The sequence below is a fragment of the Hemicordylus capensis genome, chromosome 5 (genome assembly GCF_027244095.1).
Source record: "Hemicordylus capensis ecotype Gifberg chromosome 5, rHemCap1.1.pri, whole genome shotgun sequence".
NCBI lineage: Eukaryota > Metazoa > Chordata > Lepidosauria > Squamata > Cordylidae > Hemicordylus > Hemicordylus capensis.
The window spans coordinates 107,480,176-107,493,537 of NC_069661.1; positions in this window are offsets into that span (position 1 = coordinate 107,480,176).

Here is a 13,362-nt window from a genome sequence, read left to right on the forward strand (position 1 = left end):
CTCCGGACAAGCCCACAAATTTTTATTTATTTATTAAAAATAAAATACCTGTAGCCCCTTCGGGGGTCTTCCTGTAGGCTCCCCTGACATGACTTCTGACTCAGAAGAGTCAGAGGAGAAATGGGAGGATTTGCCTGCTAGTGAGGGCTCAGAGGCACAGCAACAGGATTTGGCAGGGAGACCAGACTCTAGAGCTGAGGAATTGGAACAGCTGCCAGACATGAATCCTGATCAGGAGCAGGCTGATCAAGAAGAGGCTGGGATTTCACCTGTCTTGAGAAGACGTCTCAAGAGGAAAGCTAAGTGGGAGACACGCAGGCGCAGGAGATCACAAGAGAGGAAGCAGAAGTACTGACTCAGGGAAGCCTGATTGGCTGCTGGTTCTCTTGAGCCATATATCAAGCAGTCTGTGATTTCCACTGATGCTGTTAGCAACTTTCGCTGACCGCGGACCGTGTTCTATTTTGAATTCTCAACTTTTCCGAGTTTCAGTTTGCCCATGTTCTGTTCTTTCCTGCTCTGTGTTCTTGTTCCATTAATTCCTTGCTCTGGTGTCCTTTGTTCTTTTTCATTCCTTGCTCTGTTGTTTCTTTTCAGTTATTACTCAGTTATTGTTAGAGGGGAGTACCTAGTTCAGTTCAGGGGACAATTCATTTACTATTTTCTTTGTGAGCCTTTTTGTTTTCCTTTGTGCAGTTTCGCTGCTACTTTCTGTTAACTCACAGGGGGAGTGCTGAAGGGGGTTGTAAATCTTGTTGGGTTAGTCAAGCTAACAGATTTACGACATCCCCCTACAGGTTCCCCCTCCCTCCACCAGCCTCTGAAATCACTGCCACGGCCAGGTAAAAAGGCCTCTTTGGGGCCCGTTTGGGCCTCATAACTGTGCATGGTGGCCATTTTGGCGACTGCCACACATGCATAAATGGCCTCTGAGAGGCCTGGCATGGCCCACGGCCTCGCAGAGGACATTTGTGCATGCACAGCAGCCATTTTGTAAAAACAAAATGGCCACCATGCATGCACAAAAGACCTCTTCAAGGCCGTGGGCCATGCCAGTTTATAGTGGTCATGACAACTATGGGCTTATCCCAATTGGTCATGGAGTCAACACACACTGCTGGTAACACTCTTGATTTGGTCTTTTGCACAGATCAGGGTGGTGTTCCATGGGTGGAGATTCCTAGAGTATCTCCATTGTCATTGTCAGATGGAACACCATCTATTTAAGGTTGGTTTCATGGTCACAACCTCCTCTTCAGGGGTGCAGGACCTATTGGGATAGTCTGCCCAAAAAGGCTATTTGATCCTATAGGATTCCAAGACGCCTTGGAGGGTTTCAGGGTTGGTTCTGCCAGTGATTCTGTTGATGCCCTGGTGGAGACCTGGAACAGTGAGCATAACAGAGCAGTAGACACTATCCTCAGCATTCTCTCTGTTCCGCTTCAAAATTGGCTCCATGGTACACTGAACAGCTATGGGAGCTTAAGTGGCAAGGGAGAAGACTGGAGAATAATGGAGGAAGACTAGACTTGAAACCAATAAGTCACAACAGAAACCCATCTGAAAGCTTATTCTATGGCAATGCGTGCAGTGAAGGAGCAATTATATTCTACATATATTGTGTCTGCAAATTCATGTCCAGTGGAACTGTTCAGAGTTGTGAAGGCATTGATTCATATTCTCTCCTCTCTGAACTTAGATTTGGATCTTTCATCTTCCCACTGTGATGCTTTAACAACCTTTTCGTGGATAAAATTTCTTTTATTTGAGCTAACTTGGATTCCATGGTTTTGGTGGGGTGAATTGTATTTATATGTTTTAAATTGTTTTACAATTCCTTGGTTTGTTTTAATGTTGTAAACCACCTAAAGACTTCAGTAGTGGGCAGTATACAAACATGCTAAATAAATAATAATTATTATTATTATTACATTTATATCCCGCTCTTCCTCTAAGGAGCCCAGAGCAGTGTGCTACATACTTGAGTTTCTCTTTCACAACAACCCTGTGAAGTAGGTTAGGCTGAGAGAGAAGTGACTGGCCCAGAGTCACCCAGCTAGTTTCATGGCTGAATGGGGATTTGAACTCGGGTCTCCCCGGTCCTAGTCCAGCACTCTAACCACTACACCACGCTGGCTCTCTATATAATATAATATAATATAATATAATATAATATAATATAATATAATATAATATAATATAATAATTGGAGAGAGGTGTCCAGTAATAACACTTCTGGTTCAATTAGAATGGATCAGTTTCATTTTGTGACTCCTGAGGATGTGGAGAAGCTCCTTGGATGTGTACAGCCTATCACTTGTCCTTTGGATCCATGCCTAAGGTTTATAATATCTAGCAGGGAGGTTGTTAGAGATGGCCTAGTTGATCTAATAAATGCCTCACTGAGCGAGGGCAGGATGCCTCCTTGTTTGAAGGAGGCAATAGTGAGACCTTTATTTAAGAAGCCAGCCCTAGATCCCTCAGAGATGGATAATTATAGGCCAGCCTCCCTTGGGTGAGCAAGGTAATTAACTCCAGGCAGTTCTGGAAGATACTGATTATCTAATTCATTTCAAACTGGCTTTAGAGCAGGCTATGGGGTGAAGGCAGCCTTGGTCAGACTGATGGATGATCTCTACCAAGAAATGGACAGAGGGAATGTGACTGTGTTTGATTTTTGGACTTTCTGCAGCTTTTGATACTATCGACCATGGTATCTTCTGGAACCTCTGGTGATTTGGGAACAGGTGGTACTGCTTTGCAGTGGTTCTGTTCTTATTTCTCTGGTAGATTCCAGATAGTGTTGCTCAGAGATAGCTGCTCTCTAAAACAAGAGTTATTGTATGGTGTCCATCAGGGCGCCATCCTATCTCAGATGTTTTTTAACATCGACATGAAACCACTGGGTGAGATCATCAGCAGATTTGGAGCAGGGTGTTATCAATATGCTGATGACACCTAAATCTATTTCTCCATTAATCATCATCAGGAAATGGCATCATCCCCCTAAATGCCTGCCTACAGGCAGTAATGGACTGGATGAGGGATAATAAATTGAAACTGAATCCATGCAAGATGGAGGTACTCATGGAAAGTGGTAATACTTGAAGGAATGCAATAAATCTTCCTGTTCTGGATGGGGTTGCACCCCCCTCCCCCAAAGGAATTGGTATGTTGCTTGGGAGTGCTTCTGGACCCAGGCTTCACTCTGGTTTCTCAGGTTGAGGCTATGGTCAGGAGTGCTTTCTATTAGCTTCGGTTGATGCAACAGTTGTGTCTGTTCCTTGAAGATAATTATCTCAGAACTCTGCACTCTCTGGTAACCTATAGGCTTGACTACTGCTGTGCACTCTATATGGGGCTGCCTCTGTATGTGGTTCAGAAACTTCAGTTGGTCCAAAATGAAGCAGCTAGATTGGTCTCTGGGGTTTCTTGGAGAGACCATATTATGCCTGTTTTAAAGCAAGTGCATTGGTTGTCTCTTGTGGTTGTTGTTAAATATATTCATGTGTTCAATTGTGTTCATATGTTCAATTGTTTTTCAACCAAGCAAGTTCTAAAAATGGTATACAAAGCAAATAAAAATTAAGAAAATGTTCATTGCTCCCAAAATAGCTCACAATACTTGAGAAGTGAGGAAGAATGAAGCATCATGGATTGGCTGCTAATTTTAAATTGATTGGATTGGATTTCCTCCCCCCCCACTTTATTTCTTCCTTCCTACGCATGCACACACAAACACACCAAAACACACACAGAGACACCCCACCTTTAAACAAATAAGTCCCCAAAGCAATACGTTCCCTCCAAAATATGAAAAAATGGTTCTCTGCTGGCATTCCTCAAAAGAGTTAACAGCTTTAAAGAAAATTGCTCAGTGCTTATAATAGCTCATATATCTATCATTCACATATTGAGTCCTTTCTCACGATTGCATGAGAGGGCTTGAGGGTGGCCGGCAAAGGCAGCAGAAGATCGCCCTCAAATGTGCTTGAAACTAGTATAGGAGGGGACCAAGGGCCTGGCCATAGAGAAGAGAGCAGCACCTTCCTGTCTAACTAAAGCACAGCATCTGATCAGCAGAGAACTTGATCCGAAGAAGGTGCACAAAGGCATACATACACACACCTCTCCTGCCCCCATGCTCCTTGGCTATTTTCTTCAATAACATTAATCAAAATAACTGACTGCAAAATTGAACCTACATGTTTAGAGGCAGAAATGGTGATGGTAAATGCCTCTGTTTTCACAAAAACTTGGGGATTGCAAAATTCATGGTTGCTGTTGTATGATATAATGCTATCATAAAATGATATAATGGTACAGTACAATGTAAGTTTCAAGGCCTTGTGGTAAGTCAAGGTCTTGCAGTAACAAGCATGCCTTGTCCCCTTAGCTAAGCAGGGTCTGCCCTGGCTGCATATGAACTGGAGACTAGAAGTGTGAGCACTGTAAGATGTTCCCCTAAGGAGATGGAGCCACTCTGGGAAAAACAGAAGGTTTCAAGTTCCTTCCCTAGCTTCTCCAAGATAGGACAAGATTTTTTATTTTTTTTAAAAGGACAAGATTTTATTCAACCAACAAACTACCAAAGCATACAGTACGTTGCCAAAGCACAATTATATACATAGTGGCTGTTTGTACATCATATATCTACAAAGATTTACACACAAGGATTTGGAAACCCACAGGGTTATAAAGTATATGCAGGCAGTATTGAAACTCGGGGATGGGGGATTACAAGGCACATCAGGTAATCGGGGGCGGGGGATGTCCAACATCCATTTCCACAATTTGTCCCATTGCTGTTTAGAAGAGATACTCTTGTCTTTTTGCACATAACCAGACAAACTTTTCCAGAAGAGATTTACTGTCTCATCCACGTGAACCTCTTGGTCGCGTCTTCCCTCTCTATTCCTATGCAGGAGCATTGCATAAATGACATACAGGTTTACTAACCTGATTACAAGAAGGGGAATGTTCCAATTCCCTAGTATGAGCGCACCTGTTCCATCCCGTTTCCTTGAAGGTTTCTTTCTGGGACCTCGAAAAGAGGTTCTATAACTCAAACCCGAGGTTAGTTCTTCCCAAGTCTGTTTTTCCAAATCAGGCCACTCTAACAACTTGCTTACTCCCTTCCACACTCTTTTGGCTACCACACACTCTTTTAAGAAATGTGAATGGGTTTCCCTGAATGTTTTGCCTAGCTCACTAGCTTTCTGTTTGCAGGTGATTTTAGGACACTCTTGCTCGTCCTCTGGGAGCCATAGGGATGAAAGAGATTCCTGCCTGCAACCGTGGAGAAGCCACTGCCAGTCTGTGACTGTGTAGACAATACTGAGCTAGATGGACCAATGGTCTGACCCAGTATATGGCAGCTTCCTATGTTCCTATGAAGTTTGGATAACAGCATAAAAAGGGGCTTTAGCCAGAAGGAAATAAAAGGTTCTTGCTTATCTCCAGCGAGAATGGCTACACACATCACTGATTTTAATGTGCTTTTTTATTATGTGCTTATTTAATAATCTGTTGTAAGGTGTTCTAGAGACTATGTAGCTGGTGGAAAAACAGGAAACAAATGCCCAAAGAAATTCACAATCCTGTTCCTCCTCTGAGATCTTGCTTGCTACAGTTTGTTTATTCTGCAGGTCATCTAAATGTGCATATTCAAGTTGGTCTTGAAAAAAGAAATCAGCCAGATAACTTGTGTGTGTCGGGAGAGGAAGCTTATCTTTCAAGCCCCACCCCTTCTTGAGGCAATTATGTCCAAAATTACCTAGCTGCCCCTCTGCCCCTCTCCTGTAACTTCTCCTTGCTGAACTTCCTCCTCCCCTTTCATGAGGCCTGGATAACACAACAAGACTCCTGTTCCAGGTTAATTGCAGCCCTGAACAAGAGCACCCATCTTGGGCTAGGGATAACCTGCAACATTGGGGATTCTGTCTGCAAGCAGCTCTTGAAGACAGAGGAGGCAACAAACTTATTTCTCTCTTAAAGAAGACACCAAGCAAGGAAGTAAAGCAAGGGAATGAATGAATGAATGAATGAATGAATGAATACAAAAAGAAAGAGATTAGCTCCAGGTGAGTCACTCAGCTTGTTGGTGGGGCCACATTCCTGAGGGCCTCAGTTTGCAAGCAGCTCTTGAAGACAAGGCTCAGACCAGAGCAAGAGCTTAAAATCAAAAAAGTTGCAGGGCAGCTTTTAAAATGATGCCTGGGGGATTGCTGACAAACTGGGTGGTATCTGGTTTGGCAAGCAAAATCCCCTAAGGTGTGATCCCCTAGGGTGCATACATTTTGGATAATCCTGAAGGGGACAGAGCAGAACTGGGAGTAGAGCTGAAGGACAGCTGGTCAAAAGGTCAAATGACAATAAGGGCGATAGCACACACAAACACCAGGTAAGAGACTCAGTGTATAAATGTCTATATGCCAATGCCAGAAGCCTCCGAGCCAAGATGGGTGAGCTGGAGTGCTTGGTTATTAAATAAAACAGAGATATTGTGGGCATAACAGAAACCTGGTGGAATAGTGAGAACCAGTGGGACACAGTTATTCTTGGATACAAATTCTACAGAAAGGACAGGGATGGGTGGATGTGGGGTGGAGTAGCACTATATTTTAAAGAAGGGATAGAATCCAAGAAGCTTGGAAACCTAGGAAGATGGGAGTCCTCCACAGAACCATTATGAGTGACAATACAAGGACTGAAAAGAAATGTAGATGTGCTAGGATGTGCTATAGCACTAGGGATGTGCTATCCCCCTTTGGATCAAAATGCTGAGAGTGTCCTGGAGTTGGAGAAGCAAATCAAGAAAGGCATCAAAGAGAGATAGAGCTGTAATAATGGGTGACTTCAATTACCTACACATAGACTGGGTAAACTCACATTCATGTAATAACAGAGAGGCCAAATTTCTAGACATGATAAATGAATGTATCTTAGAATAGTTGGTCACAGAACCAGCCAGAGGGAAGGCGAGCTTGGACTTAATCCTGAGAGGTGCCTAGGATCTGGTGCGAGTTAAAGAACCATTGGGGAACAGTGATCACAGTGTGATCCAATTCAGCTTATACGTGAGTGGAACATTGCCAAGGAAATCCAACACAGATGGGTTGGATTTCAGAAAAGGAAAGTTCTAAAGAATGAGGGGACTGGTTAAAAGGAAGCTGAAAGAGATAGTCAGGAGGGTCAAATGAGAGCTAGCTTGGTGTAGTGGTTAGAGTGCTGGACTAGGACCGGGGAAACCCGAGTTCAAATCCCCATTCAGCCAAATATTTGCTGGGTGATTCTGGGCCAGTCACTTCTCTCTCAGCCTAACCTACTTTACAGGGTTGTTGTGAGGAGAAACCTAAGTTTGAAGTACACCGCTTTGGGCTCCTTGGAGGAAGAGCAGGATATAAAATGTAATAAATAAATAAATATCACTCCAGAAAGCATGGAACTTATTCAAAACCACAATAACAGGAGCTCATTTGTAATGGATATCAAGGAGGAAAGGTTACCACCAAGTTCAGCAGGATGCCAGCATGCTTAACAAGTCAGGGAAGCTATAAAAGGAAAGAAGAATTCCTTCAGAAAAGGGCTGCCCAAATGAAGAGAACAAAAAGCAACACAAATTCTGGCAAAAGAAATGCAAGGAGACAATAAGGGATGCAAAAAGAGTTTGTGGAGCATATATCTAAAAGAGTTAAGGGGAATAACAGAAACTTCTTTAAATATATCAGAAGCAGAAAATCTGCCAGGGAGGTGATTGGACCCTTAGATGATGAGGGCATAAAAGGGATTATTAAGGAGGATAAGGAGATTGCAGAGAAGCTGAATGAGTTTTTTGCAGCTGTCTTCACGGTGGAGGATACTGACTATATATGTAATAATCCTCTCCAGAATCGAGCTTTTCAGGCTTGGAGGCTGAAGAACTGGGCCAATTTGAGGTGACAAGGGAAGAAGTTCTAAACTGTCTTGAAAAATTAACAAGTTGTTCTAGTAAGAACTAATCAGCCTACTTTCCTTTCACTATCTCTAGAACTGGATTAAATTTGGTTCAAATTGAAGTTCACAAGTTAGATCTCTTCCACCTCAAATGTTCATGCATCCACCATCTTGGATCAGGGTGGATGACATTATTACAAACTATACCATTGAGGTGTCCCTGTATGTCACTCACTACAGCTATATCAAATTTGGTTCAAATGGGTTAGACAGCCCTCAGGTCACTTGTGCCTCAAAGGTTCACATGTCCACCATCTTGGATCAAGGTGGATGACATCTTAAGAAGGATATTGTAGAACTGGAAAAGGTGCAGAAGAGGGCAACCAAGATGATCAGGGGTCTGCAGCGTCTTCCTTATGAGGCAAGGCTACAGCATCTGGGGCTCTTTACTTTAGAAAACAGTTGATTATGGGGAGAGATGATAGAGGTGTATAAAATTATGCATGGAGTGGAGAGAGTGGACATAAATTAATTTCTCTCACACACACACAACACTAGAACCAGTCTTTGAAACTGAAGGTCAGGAAATTTAGGACCTACAAAAAGATATAATTTTTCACACAGTTCATCATTCATCTATGGAATTCTCTGCCACAAGATGTGGTGACAGCCACCAGCCTGGATGGCATTAAAAGAGGTTTACACAAATTCATGGAGGACAGGTCTATCAATGGCTATTAGACTGGTCTCTATGTCTCACTTGCTGCCTCATAGGCACGATGCCTCCGAATACCAGTTCCAGGGGAGCAACCGCAAGAGAGAAGGCATCCCCTCACCTGTTGCTTGTGGGCTTTCCAGAGGCATCTGTTGGGCCACTGTGTGAAATGGATGCTGGATTAGATTGGCCTTGGGCTTGATACACCTGGGCTGTTCTTATGTTCTTACAATTTTGATTCAGGTCCCACTTGTTGGCAAGCAATAGCAAATATAATTAAAGACTCGTTATTATAACCTACTTCTGAAAAATCTTTGATCTATTTCCTTCTGATGTGCAAAGTGTTCCCTATTATTTCTGTCAATTTCCACCTCACTAAAAATGACACTGCATACTCAAGTCATTTATCCACAAAAGCAGATTCATAATATTCAAAAAGATAGAATTATATAGATGGTTGTTCACATTTATTTCGTGCCTAGTTACCTTCCCTTGAGTTAATTCATACACCATATTAGAAACAAACATTTCACAATGGCCTCATTCGCATGTAATGTGAAACTACAGTTAAGTGTGACGGAGGTTGGAATGCAGTTACATCAGAATGCATGCAACCACGTTTTTGTGGCAAATGTGATCTGTGTTTAGCCTCACCAAACTCCAGTTTGAACCTTCAGTTTGTAGTGAGTTTTGCCACTGTAACTTGAGGTTTTGCAGCAGCAGAGTTACACCGAACACAGATAGCACCATAACTGTTGTTTTTGTTCACTTTCTGGAACCATAATAATAGAGACGGCAGCACAGACCTCCTGGGATTGTGCCCACTCCATGCCTGCAGTGCTTCTCACTGTACACCCCTCTGAGCACTTGCACTGCCCCCTGTTTCTGTCTCTGTTTCACCAGAGCAGTGGTCTGGCAATAGGGATGTCACCAAGTCTCATCCCAAGCTTCAAAACCTGTCAAAGGACAAAGTCACACAGATGCATTCCCTCTTCCCATTCTGTCCCTTGTTCCCCTCCTCCTGGCAATTGGGAGAGAAAGGGGATGGGATGGCAAGACATCCATGTGCTTTACTCTCTGGAAATGAAGTGACAAAGATGTATGTTCACAAGAAAATGCACCCAAGGTGGCAAAATAAGCAAGGCAACCCCATTAGAGTGCTGGGATGGTAAAATATACCAGAGCAGAGATACCTGGGGTCAGGTTTAAAAGGCACCCCCAACCAGGAATTATTTAATAAGGTCTTTTTTTTTTGTACAATGACCAGCCACTGATGTTGTACAATGACCAGCCACTTTCCCTTGGGGGAACATGTCCCTAGGCTTGCTCATGAGAAGGACCAGGTGTCAGGATGAGCATGGCTGCAGGACCAACATTGTCCCAGTGAAAGGAGCATCTGTGATGAAGTATGGGTGCTGTTCCTGAGTGGACCACTCATTCAGAGTGTAAGGCCATGGGAATACCTCTTCACAACTCATGAGAAGAACCATCTGTAGGAATGGGGGTATCAAGCTGAATCACTAATAATGTGTGATGGCATCCCTTTCTCCCATGTACCATTCTCTCACGAGAATGTCACACCATTGGGGCCAGACAGCAGATGTTGCCCAAGCCAGGTTGCTCTATACAAGCAAGCCACAGAGAAGAGTGCCGCAAAGAAGCTGTCAAAGAGTGTCCTCCTCCGCCAGCCTGTCTGCCCAAATGAACATGTCTATTTTTGGTTTTGCCTGGAATGGCAACCCCACTCTCCTAGGGTTGCTGGAAATTGGGGCTCCTCTCTCCCATGATTGCCCATGGCAGCAGATCTGCATATGAATGAGAGTAAAGATCCCTCCCCAGTCCAGGGGTTTCCCCAGTCTGCCCAACCAGCTTTGTCTGGACACCTGGAGCATCAAAATCTCCTTTGGATGCATGAAAGGCTTCAATGGAGTCAGGGGTGGGGGTCTCCCGGTGAAAAAGTCCAATCACTAATCAGAGAGAACGGGGGTGGGGGTGCCATGCAAGCAGGGACTGCTTTTTTTTGGTTAGTTCAACTCATGAATGTGCAGTCTGACGAGAGACTGAAGGTTTTTTAGCCTAAGCTCCTCCCCAGTAGACTGGCCCTCTCATTAGAGGGCTAGTCTCCTGATGGCAAGCCGCCACATAAGCAAAAGTGTGGTTTGGTCTCCATGGACTGCTTTGCCTCACAAGAGCATTCTTGATCACAGTGGGCCAGACCCCAGAATCCTTTGCCCTAGGTAGTCATCATGTTCCCTTCCTTTTCCTGAGTAACAGAAAAATGGTGCCCTCCAAGATCCCCCACCACCAGAAACTGTATTTGTACAAGACAATTTTGTTGTGGGGTTATTACAAGGGTGACAAGTGTAATCACTGTCAGAAGAAGGACTTGAATGGCATGTCGTTTAAAGGGATTTAAATGCCCTTTCCCTGCCAAGGGCAGGCAGACCATTCCCAAAAGGCCCAACTGCACCCAGCACGCTCCCTTGAAGATTGTGGCCAATGGCTTCAGCCCTGGAGATGTGCTGACCCCAGACTGGCAGTGGCTTCTCCATGGATGGGGATGTTGTTACACTCCCTTCGCATGTCCTTGGATACTGACTTGGTGCAACGGCTGATCTTCCTGAAGGCCAGCCTCCCACTGCTGGGTTATCCAGAGCTGGCCATGGATGGTGAGTGACTCATGGTCATCCCCACCTTCTGCAACACCATTGGCCATTCACTCCACCCTGATCAACCCCCAAACCACTTGTGTCACAGTCTGCCTGTTAGTGTTGCTAACACATGCAGACATGCATGCATGCCACCACCATGGCCAATGATATTATATGGACTGGTGCCCTGACCCATGTGTAAGGCTGTTCACCAGGGCCTAGCACCAATCTGAGGCCATGGTGTTATCATGCCTGTTATGTTACATAGGCAGGCAGGAAGCAGTGTCGCGGCATGGGATGTACATACACTGAAGAAGAGCAGAAGGAATAACTTCTCATGGTAAGAGCCTAAGAGATGTTTCTTGTCAGACCATTGGTCCATCTAGCTCAGTATTGTCTGCACCAAGCCATGACTTCGCTTTGTCCTCCTGTCTGTCTGTGGCATGCAGGATGGAAGGAAGGTAGGTTTGATTTTGTGGTTTTTCTTCTTCTCAGAATTGAGTATAATAGGTTGTGCTATTGCTGCTATAACATTCTCTGGTTTTGCTGGATCTCAGATTGATAAATGAAGAACTTGAGTGCTTGCCTGCCTTGAGTTGTGGTTTAGTTTGTTTGTGAGACAGTGTTGTGGTGAGAAATGAACAGTGGCATCTGTGTGCGTGTGTGATATTTCTTGGTTATTTCTGTGCTGAGCTGAGCTCCATGTCTGGCCTTGAGACTAACTTGTGCTTCACCCACTGCTCTGGTCTGCTCTGCAATCTGCGTTGAAAGGTGTATTCACCTAAAATGTGGCTGAAGTTGATCTAGTTGAGTATATGGCTATGCTTACTGGTTGCTAATGGTGCTGCTGTGGTAGCTGTTGGAATGCTAGGAAGTAACATAAGGAGTCATAATTGTGTGTGAGAGCAGGTCTTGCGCCAATTATGTTACTGCAATGCAGGCACTGTGGCTGACAGTGGATTCTGGGCCAGCGATTCTTTTTTGACCATTTTTGGGCTGTTCTTGAAATGTGTGTTGGGAGGGACAGGACAGTTTCCCTTTTACTGTGTGCTTCTGTTCTGCAGTGTTCTTCAAGGCAAGGTTGCAAAATGTGTGCACTCTGCTTGTTCCGGCCCCAGAGAACAATTGGAAACTCGAAACACCCCATTGTTCACCATGGGTAGCTCCTAGGGATACCAAAGTGGGTGGGCAGGACAAATTTTTAACATTTTCCCCGAACCCCCATAGAATGCTATGGGTTTTTGGAGGGCAGGGAGAGAAGGTTAAAATGTTGTCAAAAATTGCCTGCTTGCCCATTTTTTTTGCAGTTTGGCTGGTAGGTCACACCCATCGTGCCCTACCCCCTCACCCACTTTGGTGTCCCTAGGACCTACCTATGGGGAACAATGGGGTGTTTTGAGTTTCCCATTGTTCCCTATAGCTTGAACACTTGAAACACTGTTTCCAAGCAACCTGTCTCTGAGAAAGAGTATGGAGTTCTGCTTCATAAAATACTTCTGTGTACCACAGTGGCTGAAGCCTGGTCCTAGCTACTACAAGCAGACTGACAATGGAGTAACAACACTGTTAAGTACTGGCTAGCTTGCTATTGTATTTAGGTTGTTGCTTATTTTTTCTCCCTATCAAAGTACTGACTGGCTTGTGAATGAGGTTGGTGCCACATCACAAGTCACAGGTGTTTCTTTTTCTTAATTTCAGTTTTCCATGAGAAATGTTTTGATAATCAAATTTCTCAGGACACTGATCCATTGTTATGAATGTGAACGTTTCACTTCAGGAATTGAAAACCATTTATAGTTGTTGCATACTGACTTTCTTGGGCTTAAGCAAGAGCAGCAAGACCTGCCTGACATGCAGATGCATGTCTATTCAAAGATATGTGGTCCTCTCATCCTGAATAACTGTAAGGTTCATATCTTAACAAATAGGATTAACGAGAGCTAAACAACCCCTTCTTCAAATATATTATTTAGTGCAAAGAAGAAGAACAGCCCAGCCTATGTGATCTTGCCTTTTTAAATTTGCTTTCAAGTGCTTTGGGCAAGGAGAGAAGTGGTAAGC